Below are 17,440 nucleotides of genomic sequence, written 5' to 3' on the forward strand. Positions count from 1 at the left end.
CAGGTACATCCTTATGAAAGAACGCCTCTCAGAGTGGAAGCCAGGGCCTCCCGCACAGGCTGAGGGATCACCTATTTCTCTGGTCACTGAGGTGTCCACAGCCTATGTTTTCCCCCTTTGCCATCCTTAGTCCTTCTTTTTTCTGATACTTTATGAAGTTTTGTATTATGATCAATATTGTCAAGATCTAGAATGACCTATGAGACAAGTCCCTTGGGCATGCCTGTGAGGGGTTGTTTATGTTAGGCTAATTGAGGCAAGGTAGGAAGATCACCCGTAGCTGCAGGAGGCACCATTGTATATGCTGGGGTAAAGGGGACATTTTCTAGGGTAGGTAAAAAGGCCATTTCTGTGGTGCTGCTGAGGATCCTTGTGTGTTTGTGTTTCCAGTACTTGAATTAATTCATCTGGAATCCATTCTTGGCTAGGATGAGGGATCAATCCATTTGTCTAGATATCTCTGATTTCCCCAGGACTGTTCACTGATTCTTGTAAACATAAACCCTGTGCATGGGCTGTGTGTGTGTGTGTGTGTGTGTGTGTGCACGCTTGTGCATGCGTGTGTGTGTGTGTGTGTGCGTGTGTGCTTGTGTGTGTGTTGGGGGGGTCTCCTGCTTTATGGGTTAAATGTGAGTCCTTTGCCTCCATGGTTCTACTTTAGCAATGATAACTTTATAATTAACACATCTTATACCTGGTCAAACAAGTCTCAATTTATTTTGTCCTATGACTTCTAGAGTAATCCTGCCTTTTCATGTATTTATTATACCCTTTTCATGTATTTATTATAATGGCATCATAAATTAGTTTAGAGAATAGGCTTTCGGTATTTGTGGAGTGGATGAGCAGCGTGTGTGGTTTGTCTGGCTAGATGCACTTAGAAGTCACAGAGGCACAGCTGAGGCTGCTCATGTGGAAAGCAAGGAGAGGCTGCCCTACCTGAGCACCTAGACGGTTCCAGATGCTCTGTGGACATCATCTTGTCCCATCCTTCAAGAGAGCAGCTTGTGTATATTTTAAAGACTGTGTTCAAAGACAGTGCAGGTCTTGTCATGGGCTGCACAGCTTGAAAGTGTCAGGAAAGGGATTAGTTATGGGCTTGTGTCCCCAGCACCTCCAGCTGGCTTCAAAACACTTCCTAGTCTGTCCCAAGACCACACACCAGCCAGTAAAGAAGGTTAAGACACAAGAAGACAGTAACGCTGGTCTTCCTGCTATTGACAAAGAATTGAAATCCTCTAGAAATTCATGCATGGAATATATCGCTTGGACACACTTGGAGAAAGTGGCCATGTTGATGCATCCACGCTTGTTGAACAAGAACATCCCTTTCAGCCAGTTTTCTTCCTAAACAGTCTGTTTATTTATCCATCCACTTCCTTATCTATTTTTGAGACAGAGTTTCACATAGCCCAAGCTAGCCTCAGACTCACTATGCTGCTGTGGCTGTCCTTCAACTCCTGCTAACTCTCGTCTCCACTTTCTGGGCACAGGGTCACAGCTGAGCACCATCGCTCTTGGTTTTGCTGAGGATTTGAACCCAGGCAAACACTCTACTGGCTGAGCTGTGTGCCCTCAGCTCCTAAGCTGCTGTCACACCCCGGGTGTCTTCTGTGGAGACTGCCGTGTTTTCACATCCTTCACTTTCCCTTCACTTTAGAACTGAAAGTTAGACATAACCCCAAGCTGCTTTGCCCTCAGATTTATCATCAACACGAAGCGAAGCAGGTAGATGCTTAGGAAACAGGCTAGAATCTGAGTCCCGGTTTTTGTAATCACAGTTCCAGTTAAACTGGTAAACACAGAATGCTTACTAAATGACGAAGGAGTTGTGGTCATCTTTTAAATGCATATTTATCACACAGGCCTCAGCAATTCCCATCCAAGGAACAACTGGGGGTTGGGGGGGTGGGAGGCTGCATCCGGACAGCTTTCTCTTTGGTTCTGCTTAAAATTGTATCAATTTATTCTATTACAGTGTTATTTAATATGAAAATTATTTGCTGTACATGAAATACAGTACTATTTTAAAAATGTTACAGCAAAAATAAACTGTATAGATGTAAAAAAAAATCTAAAATGCCAATACTATTTCCTTTCATTTGCCAAATACAAGCCTTGGTTAATTGTTTTTTAGTTTTATTTTGCAGAGCAAAAGAAGACTGTCTCCTCAAGGAAGGGGAGACAGAACATGGCAGACAAGGTCTCACTGTGCAGCCCTGTTGTAAATATAATCAGTTACAGTTACAGTAATTATAATCAGTTACAGTTAATGAGATATAGCTCGTTGCTATGAATGATAACACCAGTGTGTAGAAACCACAAGTCAAATAAACATGAATTTCTTTTTAAAAAAATGGACTTTATTGATAAAGACTGCGTCTCACTATGCAGCCTTGTCTGTCCTATAGCTCACTATGTAGATAAGGCCGATCTCCAACTCAGAGATCCACCCACTTCTGCCTCCCAAGTGCTGGGATTAAAGGCATAGCCATCACAGGCGGCTTTATCCCTTCTTCCTGACAGCACTATGAACTGGGTAGAGCTTTAACACATGACGCCCACTGTCTGCACACAGGCTTGGTGCTGTCTCTCCTGCCGTATCTATTTGGTTTTCCAGGGTCATCTCTGAGACAACTGTTTCTTCAAGATGTATTATTTGACAGTTCCACACGTGTATATAAGGTATGATTTTACATTAACATACTCATACCCTGCCCTCTTTTCTCCTCCTCTTGCCCTCCCATAGTGGTTAGAATAATAAATGTCTACCACAGCCTCAGGCCTTTGAATCTAGTCCCCAGCTGCTGCTTTGGGGGGAGGTTTAGAAGTGGGATCCTTGCTGGAAGAAGTCCTGCTCCCATCACCATGTCTACCATGTGCCACCACCCCCATCACCACGCCTACCATGTGCCGCCATGCTTCCCCATCACAATGGGTTCTTATTCCTCTGGCACTGTAATCCACAATAAACCTGTCCTTTATCTTGGTCACGGTGTCTTATCACAGCAATAGAAAAATAACTAATACACACCTCCGCCCCCACCACACACATACATATGAAGTCCCCATCACAATCATGTGTCTTTCTGTTTTGACTTTGTTTTTGGTTTGTGACCCACTGGGTTTAGCCACTCTTGCAGGCGTGGGTAGAGAGATACCCATGGGATCATGGGTATCCATGAATACATCACTGAAGATTCTTCCCAGCAGCTGTAGACTGTCATTAGATTTCCTGGGTAGGGCTGACATTGCCCCATCCCCGCCATCACTTGGCTCTTTCTTTTTTCCCTCTTTCCCTTGATGTTCTCTAAGCTATGGAGGGATTCCTCTAAGTCACAGGATATAGATGTCCTATTTAAGGCTGTGAGTATGGCAATTATTTTGTTTTAGGATCAGCTGTGGATCTCTGCATTAACCACCAGCTCTACGTCTGGTGTTTCAAGTCCTTAAAATCTTGACAGACACACAGACAGACAGACACAGACTCACATACAGACACACACAGAGACTCACACAGACATACACACACAGAGAAACATGGAGAGACACAGACAGACACACACACAGGCACATACACAGATAATCACGAACATACTTGGGTTAATACTAGATATAAGAGCTAGCTAGCAATATGCTCAAGCTATCTGCCAAACAGTATGGGAAATAATATAGTTTCTGTGGGATTATTTTGGGAGTCTGGGCAGTCAGGAAACAAACAAGTGGCATTTTCTACAACAGACTCACATGCCAACATGGGCTGACTATATCCACATAAAACCTGAGAAAGCTTAAAAAGAAATTCTAGACACACACACGAGAGAGAGAGAGAGAGAGAGAGAGATAGAGAGAGAGAGAGAGAGAACCACAGTTTCTTGCTCTGCTTGCTGGCAGCATGGCACAGCTCCTTTAAGAGAGGTCTTCCTGAGTCAGCATTAGCAGAAAAAATAAACAACACATAGTTTCAAAATAGCAGCATCCTGGTTCACCATTGCAAAAGGCTCTGACTCTTTTGGGAGGTTTGGCTGCAGAGCACTTGAATGGAGTTTGTGGGCCCTGGTGCTTGTATTTCCACTCAGGGTCAGAAGAAAAGTAGTTGAGATCATGTCCACAGCTCAGCACTCCCTGCCTGGGCAGACAACAGAATCAGGACTACTAGGTGTGCACAGACAGGAGAGCATGGTAGGTTCCTGTCACCATACACAGAGGTATTTCCAGACCACACAGTGCGCTGCATGGCAGATTTAGCTTTTACTCAGATAAAAAGGCCTTATGTGTTGCACACACCTTCTCAGAGTTAAAGTGGTGAGTGTGGCTCCTATCTGGCAGTCCCAGAGCTGGTGGTAATGGTACCTCCACCATTTGAAAGGCAGAAAAAGATGGAGAGAGGTGGAGTCAGCACCCAGGGCAGCTGTGACCAAGCTGCTTACCATTTTAAAAGCTCTCAATGACAGAAAAGAATTACAGATACACCACAGGACAAATTCAGACATAAAAGAACTCTAAACAAGTCACAGTGTTGTACAAATGTATGTAGGCTTGGGAGAGAGAAGAAAAAGAATAAAGAGACAGTAAATGTAATATAAAAGTACAGAAGTCAGATCAAAGGAGTAAAGATAATAAAATAAATATTAAAAAGTAATAGAGTAAGAAAAATAAGTCATGTAAAGATGGAATATGCACAGAGAGTCTGGATTATGTATATGATTATATTTTCTTTGAATATTTTGATTGTGAAGGAGTTAAGTACAGAGAGACATTTTATTGTCTAAGCTAAACCAACATATATGTTTTAAAGGTTTCTTGACTTCAAAATTTGAGTCTAAAAATATGTTGCTTTGGAAGAGAGGTTCTTCATTTGGTTCTACAGAGGATGAGACCCTGTGGAATTCTTCCAGACTAATGTGGTTTGATAAACCAAAACCCCCTGAAAGGTCATCATGAACACCCCCCAAAATACTTTGTCCAACAAAAATCAGGAAGCAGTTTGGGGAGAATTATACCCAAATCCCCAAATACGGTTTATAAATGTTTGCTTACATTTAGAGGGGGATATGCTATAGAGATTTGCATTGGTATGGATCTTGCTCTACTGATACAAATTTAAGGTCAGTTTTGTTATATGTATATTTATGTTCTTGATTAAGGTATTGTGTTTGTGCAGCTCATTTAAAAATGTAATATATAATTAAAAATATAGGCTAATAGATAACCATCTATAATAGTCAAGTGTATAGCTAAGCTTTCTAAATATATAGAGATATATTTCAGTTAGATAAGTATTCTTCAAATATTTCAGATACCTTCAGAATATGGCATTTAAAATGTTTTAATAACTTAGGACTTTCATGACATGAGACACATCTGCTCCTGATAGCACCAATTACTTCAAGAGGAAGATGGGCATCTAAGAGGCTCCTTATGGAGTTTGTTGGCCATTTGGATAAGAAACTTCTCTTGCCTGGACTGCTTGATGTTATGCTGTATGAACTGTATTTACAAAACCCACAGAAAAATGACTACTGAAGTTGCCTAAAGTAGGTGAGACAGTCCTTTAGGGTTCCTGATTTATGAAAGAGTCTGTAAGACATTCCGCAGGACACAGAAGAAAGTGACAGACAAACTGCCAATATAGGTGGAACTGTCTTTGAAATTTCCTGCTTTGTGGAAAAATCTGCTGGATATTATGGGCCTGTAGGCTGAAGATGGATGCTCCAATGATACAGAAAAACTTTGGATGACTGTCTAGGCAGCGAGATGTCTCTGTCAACTCTAGAGTTTTGGAAGTTGCTTACAAAGCACTTCTTGTTAACTTAGGTAATATTATATTCTTCTTTGGTCTTTGATTGAGTGGAAGAATAGATAGTTATAGTTTCCCTTAGTTGGGATAAAAGATAAAATGGATATCAATATTATAACTGTAATTCCTGCTTGATACCTATTTTGTTATATGTAATTTTACTATGTTAAAGTCAAAATCTTCCTTTTTATTTAGACAGAAAAGGGAAGATGATATGGTAAGTCTTTCTATATATGTGTTGCTTTTATTGGTTAATAAATAAAGACGCTGCTTTTGGTCAATGGTTTAACAGAATATAACCAAGCTATAAGAGAGAGAGAGAGAGAGAGAGAGAGAGAGAGAGAGAGAGAGCGTTGGCAGAGTCAGTGAGACGCCATGTAGCCGTCAGAGGTGAAAGACGCAAGCTGCCAATCGAAACCTTGCCAGTAGGCCATGAGCCTCACGATAAAATATTAAATAATGGAAATGTGTTAATACTAGATATAAAACATAGCTAGCAATATACTTAAGCTATTTGCCAAACAGCTTATTATTTGCAAATAATATAGTTTCTGTGTGATTATTTTGGGAGTCTGGGCAACCAGGAAATGAACAAATGGTGTCTCCTACAACACACGCTCTCATAGAAACACTCACAGACATACATGTAGACATACACATATACAGACACACACAGAGACTCATACAGATATACACAGAAACACACAGATACACAGACACACAAAGAGACACAGACACACAAACACATACACAGATAATCATGAACACATGCTCATAGAGACACACACAAATACAGACACACACAGACATGCACACATACAGATACACACCGACCACACACACACACACACACACACACACACTTGAAATAAACTCAGAAAGAAGTAATCTGGAAATAAAGATAAAGAAAGCAAACTCCAATTCAACAGCGAACACCTAAGCACAAGACAAAAGAATAAGCCCAGTCTAAAACCATCATACTCAAACAGGTGGCAGGAAGGTGACAAGGGAGAAACTGCCATGTCCTAAGAGTCACAGACTGAGCATCCCAGGCCCTGTGTGCCTGCCCAGAACCTGGTGACCCGCCCTCTGGAGTGCCCTCAACTAGTCCCCTTTGCTCCTGCAGTGAGAGCCACAGGCACCATGGGCTTTATTCTAAATGCTAATAGCCGGTCAGAAAGTGCTGGCTGTGTCCCAAGGGTGTCTTAACAATGTTCTTACAGCAACTGGGCAGAAATGATTATCCTGTCCCATCATCCCTCATGTTGCCCATGGGGAAACTGAGGCTCAAGACCCCACATCAGGGGACAGGAAGGACCGAGGAGTGTGTTTAACTACTATAAAGTATTGGTTTCTCGGAACAGAACCTGATTCCACAGCATCGATGGTGAGAGAAAAACTGGGGAGTGTCTAGTCTTGGAGTTATATGGAAGCAACTGAGGTCAGGGACCTTCCCAATGCTGGTGGGGTCTGTCTCTCCCAGTGACACCAGCTCTACCATCTGGTACATGAGGGAGATGCTGGCACTCTCCCTGTGTGCACTCCAGTGATGAGAAATGCTGTTGCCAAACTACTGAGAAATTGGACCAGTTCTAATATGTTCTAGTGTTAAAAAATCTGTTTGCAAAAGCTCAAACGTGGCAGATGGGCCATGTAGTCAGTGTTCCATCGTTACCCCTGCAGGAAGACCGGCGGGGTTTAGCACAGCCTATCATATTTTATAGCAATTAAACAGAGAAGTGGTTGGTGGAAATTCTAGTCCAGTTCTTAGGAAAGGAAATAAGTGGGAGATGTGTGTGTGTGTGTGTGTGTGTGTGTGTGTGTATGTAAAAACATATATATATATATATATATTTATATTTATATATATATATATATGTTTATATTTTTTATTCCTCTAAAATCCTGAGAAAGTGTGAGGGGAAAGTGGAAGGGTGTGAGCAAGTGTGCGAGTGTGCGCCTGTGTATATGCACGTGTGGAGACCAGAAGATGACAATGGGTGCTGCCCCTTAGACTTTGTCTACCTTGTTTGTTGAGACATAATCTTTCAACGCTCTGGAAGTTGCCAAGTAAGCTAGACTGGCTGGCCAGGCTGCCCCAGGGATCTGCTGGCCTCTAGTACAGGTATAATGAACGCGTATAATGAACGCGTGCTAGCATGTCTGCTTTCTTAGATGGGTTCTAGGAGTTGAACTTAGGTCTTTGTGCTTGTATGGCAAGCATGTGACTAAATGCTAAATGGACTATCACCCCAGACCCTAAGGAAATATTTTCTTTAGCTAAAATTTTCTTTTATGCACACATACACATACACACACACACACACACACACACACACACACACACACACACACACACACTGAGACACATGCCTGTGTGATCACAGGCACCAGAAAAGAACATCAGATCCCTTGGATCTCGAGTCACAAGAGTTGTAGGAGACCCGACGTGTTACAGACTTGTTATGTGCATGAACTGAGATCAGAGCTCACTTTTGCCCTCGAGAGTCCAAGCCTGCGTGATGGTGAGTCAACTTCCAGATGCACTCCCAGTATCTTTGAAAGAAGAGACATTCAAATATCAGTTAAGGTCAAACAGCCACCACAGCAGCCTGCCCCTCAGCTCCTGCCCCCAGCACACTTCCTGTGAAGCCTCTAGTGGCCATGCTTGCATGCCTGTGAGGGCAGGCTGTGCAGATCAGACACTGAGACTTCCTGAGCAAAGTGAACTGAGCCTTGTACTGACCGGAAATCAAATTTGTGGGCTACAAAAAGCAAGTGTGACTTGATTCAAAAGAGTCATTCTCCTGCATAACTCCCTCAGGAGCCTCAGCAAGGGCTGCATCTGGAGATTTAATCTGCCCTGTCCTCACTAATGGTTCGGCCCTAAAGTCAAGGTATAGTATTCCCCTCAAAGAACAATGTGAAGTTTCGAGGAACCCTGTTGGGTCATCTGAAGTCCTGGACTCTTGAGGCAACTTATCTTAAGCCCTTGGCTTCCAAAACCATACAGGCTCTTTTGTGTTATATTGCTTGCCTGTTTTGTGGAAGACACTTTGAGGCTGTATGTCTGGGGGCTGGAATTGCCTCTGACCAGGAAGTGAAGTCACTGGCTACGTTGACACTGCGGACTGTGCCTCCCCTTCTGGAGCAGAGCACTTTAGAGATGCTAAGATAGAAATGCAATTGAAAGGCACATGGGATGGTTTGCGGTGACCCAGTGCTGCTGTATTTGTCTAAAACTTCAAAGACGGTGAACATCCTGTGTGATTTAGAGGTGTTTGCCCTTTTTAATGTCTCTGGAAGATTATGTAACGCTCACTTTTGACTAGGAGATACTGACAACTGGAGACTTTCAAACTGGCAACTGTTTGTATAATCAGATTCTGTAGCTCACAAGTAATGTGTTCTACTTCGAATTTACACCTTTAGCTCACGTGAAAAGTGGTGCTGTGCGTGCTGCCCTTCACATTCTCGCAAAAGTGCGGACCTTCAGATTTTGCTGTTATTTTACACAGATGCTCTACATCGGAGTTTTGTTTGACTCAACTTCCCTAGAAGGCTGACTCTGAGGGGGCTGAAAATCACTTATTGTTAAGTAGGTCATTTAAAAAGAATAAACCAGAGCTATTCATGTATATGTGTGTATGTGTTTGTGTGTATACATATGCTTATAATACTTACATATATGTACACACACACACACACACATACTTATCCTGATAGCTACAGATAAGTATAGCTCTCAGCCCTCATCAGCTTTCTTTTTTTTCTCTAGATGCAGAGATTCGCCACTTATTGAAATACCAAGATTAAGTGGGTGTGGGGTGTACAGTCCTGATTAGAATATTACAACGTAACCCCATACCCAAGGCTCAGAGAACACTGCAGAAGAAGCAGAAGACTGTTAGCCAAAGGACTGAGACATTTGCTGTGAAATGGTGTCTTCTAGACACAACAGGGAAGCTGTGCCGTGAAATCTCAGAGACATGGCTGCCTCAACAAGACTGCCTACAGATCACACCAGCCCATGTGCCAGTGGGGATGTGGGAAATTTCACAAGGTCCCATCCCTGGATAAAGAGCAATTTGTGACTGCTGAGGGAGAGAGATCAATCTTCTCTAGTGACAAGACTTCTGATGTGTTATCTAGTTACAAGTGATCAGACCTAAACACAGCTACATACGAGCACTGCTAAAGGAACTCAGTAGGGTGTGCGTGTATGTGTGTGTCTGTATGGAGAGAGAGATAATAGATAACATAATTATAGAAGAGATCATAGAGGCGTTGGAGTAGGAGGGTTAGAAATAATATATATTATTCATGTATGAAATTCTCAAAGAGAAAAAAATTATAAAACAAAGACTATTGTGCTGAGATAATATACACACCAAAGCCATTTAAAAAGCACACCATTCAAACCAATTTAGCTCAAGACCCAGCTATACCAACATGGGCCATATACCTGAAGGATGCTCAATCATACCACCAGGACACTTGTTAAACTACGTTCATTACAGCACTATTAGTAATAGCCAGAACCTGGAAACAACCTAGACGCCCTCAACCGAAGAATGGGTAAGGAAAATGTGGTACATTTACACAATGGAGTACCACACAGCAGAAACAAACAATGACCTCATGGAATTCGCAGGTAAATGGAAGGAACTAGAAACAAAAGTCATCCTAAGGAAGTGAGGTAACGCAGATGCGGAAAGACAAGCATGGTCTATACTCACTCAGAAGAGGGTATTAGCAGTACAGCCCGGGATAACCAACCTACAACCCACAGCCCCAGAGAGGCTAGATAACAAAGAGGGATGCATAAATTTTCCTGGGGAGAGGAAATAGAAGAGATTGCCTGGGTAAACTCTAGGCAGGGGTGAGGGATGGGGGGATGTGAACTTGAGGGAGTGGTTGGGTGGACTGGGTGCAAGATGCAAGTTAGGGGTGGGATGGTAACTAAGGAGCATCTTGATGGGAGGGCCTTTTGGGGGTTAAGGAAAAATCTGGTGCCAAGGAAAATCCCCAGGAATCCACAAGGATGACCCAGGCTAAGACTCCTAGCAATAGTGGAAAGGGTGCCTGAATTGACCTTCCCCTGTAATCAGACTGGTGACTACCCTAATTGTCATCAGAGGTTCTTTATAAGTAACTGATGGAAGCAGATGCAGAGAGCCACAGCCAAGTACTGAGCCGAGCTCTGGGAGTCCAGTTGATGAGTGGGAGGCAGGTTTGTACCAGTAAGGGGGATGAACAGCGTGGTTGAGGAACCCACAAAGACAGTTGACCTGAGCTCATGGGAGCACATGAACTCTGGACAAACAGTTGGGGAGCCTGCATGGGGCCAACCTAGGCCTTCTGCATGTGTGTGAACCTATTGCCCATGCTAGATCACCTCATCCAGCCTTGTCACATAGAGGGGAACTGGGTCCTACCTCAACCTGATGTGCCTGGCTTTGTTCAAGCCCATGGGAGGACTGCTCCTTTCTGAATGGAATTGGGAGAGGAGTGGATGGGGAGCGAGGTAGATGGGAGTCGGGAGAAGGCAATGGAAGGAGAAGAGGGAGGGGGAACTGTGGTTGGTATGTAAAATAAATTTTAAAAAGTTAATAAATTAAAATAATATTTTAAAAAAGCACAGCGTTCAGTTTTCAGCACCTTTACAAGGTTGTACATCATCATCCCTAGAGAGAAAGACTAAGCCCAAATAATTACGACCTGCTGTAACGGTCTGAGCTAGAGTCCCGCTACCCCCACATAGACTCATGTATTTGAATACTTGGTCCCCAGTTAGCAGACTGTTTGGGAAGGATTAGGAAGTATGTCACTGGAAGCAGAAGGTTTCAAAATCCCGGGTCATTCCTAGTGAGCTCTTTCTGCCCCGTGATTGTGGCCCGAGATATAAACTCTCAGCTACTGCTCCAGGGCTATGGCTGCCTGCGGCTGGGCTGCCATGCTCCCCACCATGATGACCACGGACTCTGATCGACCACAGACTCTGATCCGTAAGCCCCAGGAAATTCTTTCTTCCACAAGTTGTCTTGGCCATGGTGTCTTCACAGCAATTGAAAAAGAACCCAGAGGCGTGGAGCCAGGCGACCACCGGCTGAACCCTCTGAAGCCACCAGCTGAAGAGTAAACAATTCCTCCACCAGGTGGTGTCTGCCGGGGTTTTGTTCACAGAAACAGAACTTACTAAATTCTTTCCCACTGAGAGTGTTTGGGGCTTTAATGTCAACTACTTTCATTCAAATCTGTTTTCTGTGGTTACTTTAATCACTCTTACTGGCTATGAAAGGATGGTAGTTTGAATGTGAATGGCTCCTGTAATGTCATAGGGAGTGGGCTATTAGGAGGTGTGGCTTTGCTGGAGTAGGTGTGGCCTTGTTGCAGGAAGTGTGTCACTGTGGGGATGGGTTTTGAGGTTTGTGTCAGTGCGCTCCATGTGGCCTGCAAGATGTAGGACTCTCAGCTACGACTCCATCCATGTTCTCCATCATGATGATAAGGGACTGAACCTCTCTGAAACTGTAAGCGAGCCCCCCACCCCCATTAAATACTTTCTTTATAAGAGTTGCCGTGGTCATATTGTCTCTTCACAGCAACAGAAACCCAAACTAAGACAGGGTATCTCCCTGTACTCTGGGCTCTCCCTTCCCTAAAGGCTGATGGAATTGAACACATTTTTGTGTGTTTATTTATCATTTGATATCTTACTTAAAGGCAAAGATAGTCAGAACCAGGACTCATTTTAAAACTGGTCATGAGAGTTCTCAGCCACCTTCTCCCAGCCTATGAATTATTATCTTACTCTGATGAGGAATCCCTTGAAACACAAGTGTCCTCAGTTTTTATGATGTCATTTGGTTTGGGTGTTTTCCTCTGTGGGTTTTGCTTTTGTTGTTGTATCTACTAACCAGTACTAAATACAAGGTGTGAAAAGATGCGTGTGCCTTTTCTTCCAGGAGACTTTGCAGTTTAAGCTCTTGCATTTAGAAATTTGATCTATTTTGAGCACATTTTTGTACAGAATATAAGATAATGATTTATATTGAGTGTCTTTCACCTAGTTGTGAAACTTTTGTATTATGAGAAAGTGAGATTACAGGAGACTATTAATAGCCCTGAGTGCCTACAGGTAGAGCCCTTTCTTGCAGGGCTCCTAGAGCTTTGGAAGTTAACGTATCACATATTTAAGCCATCATGATAACCTAGCCTAGCAATCCTAGCCTAGGAATCCAAAGAGCACAAGGGAAGAAATAAAGCAGGAAATAAAAGTTTCTCCTTAAATCATTTTTCTCTGAACATCAGTTGAAGGCCATGCATTGGACTCTCCCAGAACAGCACTGAAAGCTGACCTTCGGTCAAAGCCAGCAGCATGAAGCAAAAGAAGCACTTTGATTCTAGCCATCTTGTGGTATTCTCACGTTGCTTTTCCTTTATCAAAACACAAGCATACACATGCATATACATGCACACATACACAGGCACATGCACACACATGTACACATGTGCACGTGCACATAAACACACACACACACACACATTGAGCAGGCTGGAACACAGTCTACCCTGTGTTTCACAGTAGTGACAGCAGTAAGCACACACATGTCCACACATGCACATGCACACACATGTTCATACACGCATGTGCACACACACATATATAAAGAGGCTGTAACACGGTCTACCCTGAGCACATTTCACGGTAGTGACAGCAGTAAGCGGTGCCCTGCCATAAAAGCATGAAGCTGGAGACTGTGCAGGAGACTTTGCGGCTGTCCTTCCTTGTGACTGCTATGGGAACACTTACATTGCAACTCTGTCTACCTCACTAGTCTGTTGGAAACCAATGCTCTCAACAGGACCTGTCATGGGACCAGAATGCTCTGCAGCCTGGTTGCTCCTGCCATGCAGAGGTCACCACCGGCTCATGCCCACTGAGAATCTGAACTGTAACCAATGCTGGAAGAACTGAACTTTCATGTCTCCTGAGCTGAATTTAAAAAGTCACAGAAACACATTGACTTCCCTGCTGGACAGGACAGGTTTATAATCAGACTGAATTCTTTGGTGACCAATAATGTGTTCAAAGAACAGTGGAACCTGTGGCTGGAGAGGTGGCTCTGTCATCAGTCATGGAAGCATAGAGATGTGACTTTCATTTCCATGACCAACGTTAAGAAGACCAGCTAAGCAGCACATGCCTGCACTCCCAGGACTGGAGAAGCAGAGGCAGGAGGGTTCCTGGGGCTTTGCTGCCCGTCCAATCAAGCCAAGACAGCAACCTCTAGGTTCAGTAAGAGATCCTCTCTCAAAAACTAAGGTGGAGAAATGACTAAAGAAGGCACCCAACAGGAGCTTTTGCCCTCTGCACACACTCATAGACACATATTACAACACACACACACACACACACACACACACACACACACACGAGCAATAGGAAGGGCTTCAGCAGGGAAGTCCATTGACCCATTTCACAAAAAGGCAAAGCATTTAGGTAGAGTCTTGGCTTCTCTGAGCTGGCTAATTTTAACAGTGGTACATTTTGCTAGTCATTTCCTTCCCCTCTCTGCCAAGGTAAAGCATACATGTAGATGTCTGGCAGGATCCGTCCTCTACTTTGCCAAGCATATACCTAAAATTAAAAGTTTCATTGCTAATAATTTTTATGCACCCTGTAGAAATCTTGGAAACCCCATAATCATAAAAAACATGCAGATAGATGTGTAAGATAGCACATCGCCTGCAACAAAGACTCGGTATCTGAAGTGTAAAGGAAGTTGGCAGCACAGAGACCAGCCTGTGGGCTTGGCCTCAGCAACTGACTTGCCCACATACCCAGCACTCTTAGCCTTTCTGAGACTAGGCAACAAGAATGCAAAGGGCTATTTCTACAATGCAACATTGTTTCAGGCAGATATCACCCTTACTCTGTGTTGTAGTTTGAATGTGGAAAGTCCCCTATGTGTTGAAAAACTTCCTCCACAGCTGGAGATGCTGTTTGAGAAGGTTCTGGAACTTTCAGTAAGTAGAGCTTCACTGCAGGAAGCAGGCGACTGGGGGGTGAAATATTATAGCCAGGCTCCACTTCCTGTTTATTTTTTACTTCATGATGCAGGCACAATGTGGCCAGTTCCTGCTGTCACATTGGGCCTTCCTGGCCATGAAAGACCAGGTGCCCTCTAACTGTGAGCCAAGACAAACTCCTCTTTCTTTAAGTTACTTCTTATCAAATATTTACTCACAGTAACTAGAAAAGTAAGTAGGATGTTCTATTATGTGACTTTGATCTTTTCCTATAGAGTAGCATCCCTAATTAAAAATATCATCATTTAAGTTTGAATTTTAAGAACCCAGTTTCTCTACTCAAAGATACGTCTTAGGGAGACTTGGTTCCCATCTCTATGTTTCCGGAACAACATAGGTGCAAAAATTGTGATAGAACTGTCACCCAGTGAATGTCAACTCACATACAAAAATACCAGGAAAGAATTAGGTAGGTGTTTTTGTTTGTTTGTTTGTTTGTTTGTTTGTTTTGTTTTGTTTTCTGCTCATGACTCTGAAGGACTCTGCAAGATTCTCTCACAAGAAGTCAAAATCCACACATACCAGACACATCCTATCTCTCAGTGCCCTGGGATGCAGGAATTATAAAATGACATTTTTATTTTTAAAAGGAATCAAACACTTGGAAAGGAGCTAAATGGAAACTCTCTTTTTCTACTGACCCCTAACCTCTACCCCTATTGCTTAGATAAAACATTTCCTCTTGTATTCTTTCAGAAGGATCTCTGTCCCTACAAGGAACTGGTTTACATCTGCAGTTATGGGTAATCTTTAGTTTTCAAGGTGGGGAGACTGTGCCCCTGCCTGTGTGAGGACTTTTCCTCCCCAATGACTGTCCTGGTCACTTCTGCTCTGAGGATGTCCTCAGCTGTCCCAATTGTCTCAAACCTATTTTCCATGGTTCCATTCTTCACGGGTCATCAGAACCAACCAGGGCTCACAGCCACTGGTTTCAGCATAGAGAGAACACACCCATCAGTAAATGGAAAGTTCCTTAAAATCTGTGTTCTTCATCGCTCCTGTAAACCAAACAAATAAATGATCTACCTGCAAACATGGACAAAAATTCAGTCCCCTGAAGTTGTAACCAAGGGGAGGTAAGGGATTTGACTGTGAAGCCTAGGACCTGGTGGGCTAAGGGACACAAAGCCTGTCCCGAAACTGACCTTTGGAGCCATAACTGCCTATCAAACGCAACATGAATACTTCCAGCTGACTGTGTGGAAACTTTTTTTCTACCCCAGTAGTTACCAGGAACTCAGTCAGTGTAACAAACAAATGCAAATGATTCCACAGTGTTTCTCAGGCAATCTGTTGTTACAAGAATGCTTCGATCCCAGCCTGCGTGCGTAGAGAGGTCAGGTGGAGCTTCTGGGTACTTCAGGTAATTGACATTTGTCTAACGTGTGCAGCCGTCATAGCAACCACTTGGCTTCACAATAGCATCCACCGTAACACTTCCTTAGCAATGTGCTTGACACCCTGACTTTGAGATCGTCATTATTTTGGCAACGTGATGAATGTTTGCTGTTCTTGAACTTTCCGAAGGTCATCAGCTCCAAACAGGCATTGCTCAGCTTCCTGTTCCCTCCCTCCTCGAATCCTCCATTGTGCAGACTGAGTCGTAGGACAAAGCTGATTTGCTCGGGGAAACATAATGTGTTTTCTTTATATTTTATTTTTCTAATGGGAAAATTCAAATTTATTTGGAGGCTTTTTAGGCGAAAAGCCCTACAAAACCTTGACATTGCTTGCTTATGTTTTGTGACTTTGCCACTAATGGAAAGAATAAAACTGAAAACAAACCACCTGTTTAATCCAAATTGGACTATTTAGATTTATCTCTTTATGCCATTTAAGTATGTGATACATTTAGGCAAGAACGCAGAATTAATTGATTGTCATTAGAAATCAAAACTGAAGCTTATTTTTAAGAGAAGGAAAATTATTATGTAATTTTCTCAGGTCACTAAATTCCAGAAGAACTAGGAGAAATCGCAGTCACATTGAACTGCATTCTGCATTAACTATTTTCAAACTTCCCAGTTGGTGAGAAGAAATAATAGCCAAACTATGTCTCCACAAAGACTTTAAATGTGAAATTCACACTAAGAAAGATAAACTTATTTTTAGATGGATCTTTGCTAGTTCTATAAGTTCAGGAGCTCTATCTTACTAATTATGCATCTGTCTAGTAGTCATTGAAAATGTTTGCATGGTATAAAATATAAGACAAAATAGGCCATTTTTCTGTCCTTTTTCTCCTAGGATCCAGGGGTTCAGAAGTCAATGCAGGCATTAATCAGTTTCTGTGAAGTCAAGTGGCCGTGGGGAAAAGAATATTTTGCAAATATAATTTCTCTGTCCTGTCTCACGGGGTAAAGAGCTGATCCGATGTGCATCCAGGAACCACTGCAGTCACTGGTCGCAGCAATGCACAAATCATTTTAAATCGGTGAGGCTCCCTTTCTGGGCTCTGAGCCAGCCCAGGGCTTCGGTCCCACTGACTGGCTCCCTTTCCCCTCTGTCAACATCCCCTTCCCTTACTCCTTTCTTGCCCTGCCC

This window comes from Myodes glareolus, chromosome 1 (genome assembly GCF_982192425.1).
Source record: "Myodes glareolus chromosome 1, mMyoGla1.1, whole genome shotgun sequence".
NCBI classification, from domain to species: domain Eukaryota; kingdom Metazoa; phylum Chordata; class Mammalia; order Rodentia; family Cricetidae; genus Myodes; species Myodes glareolus.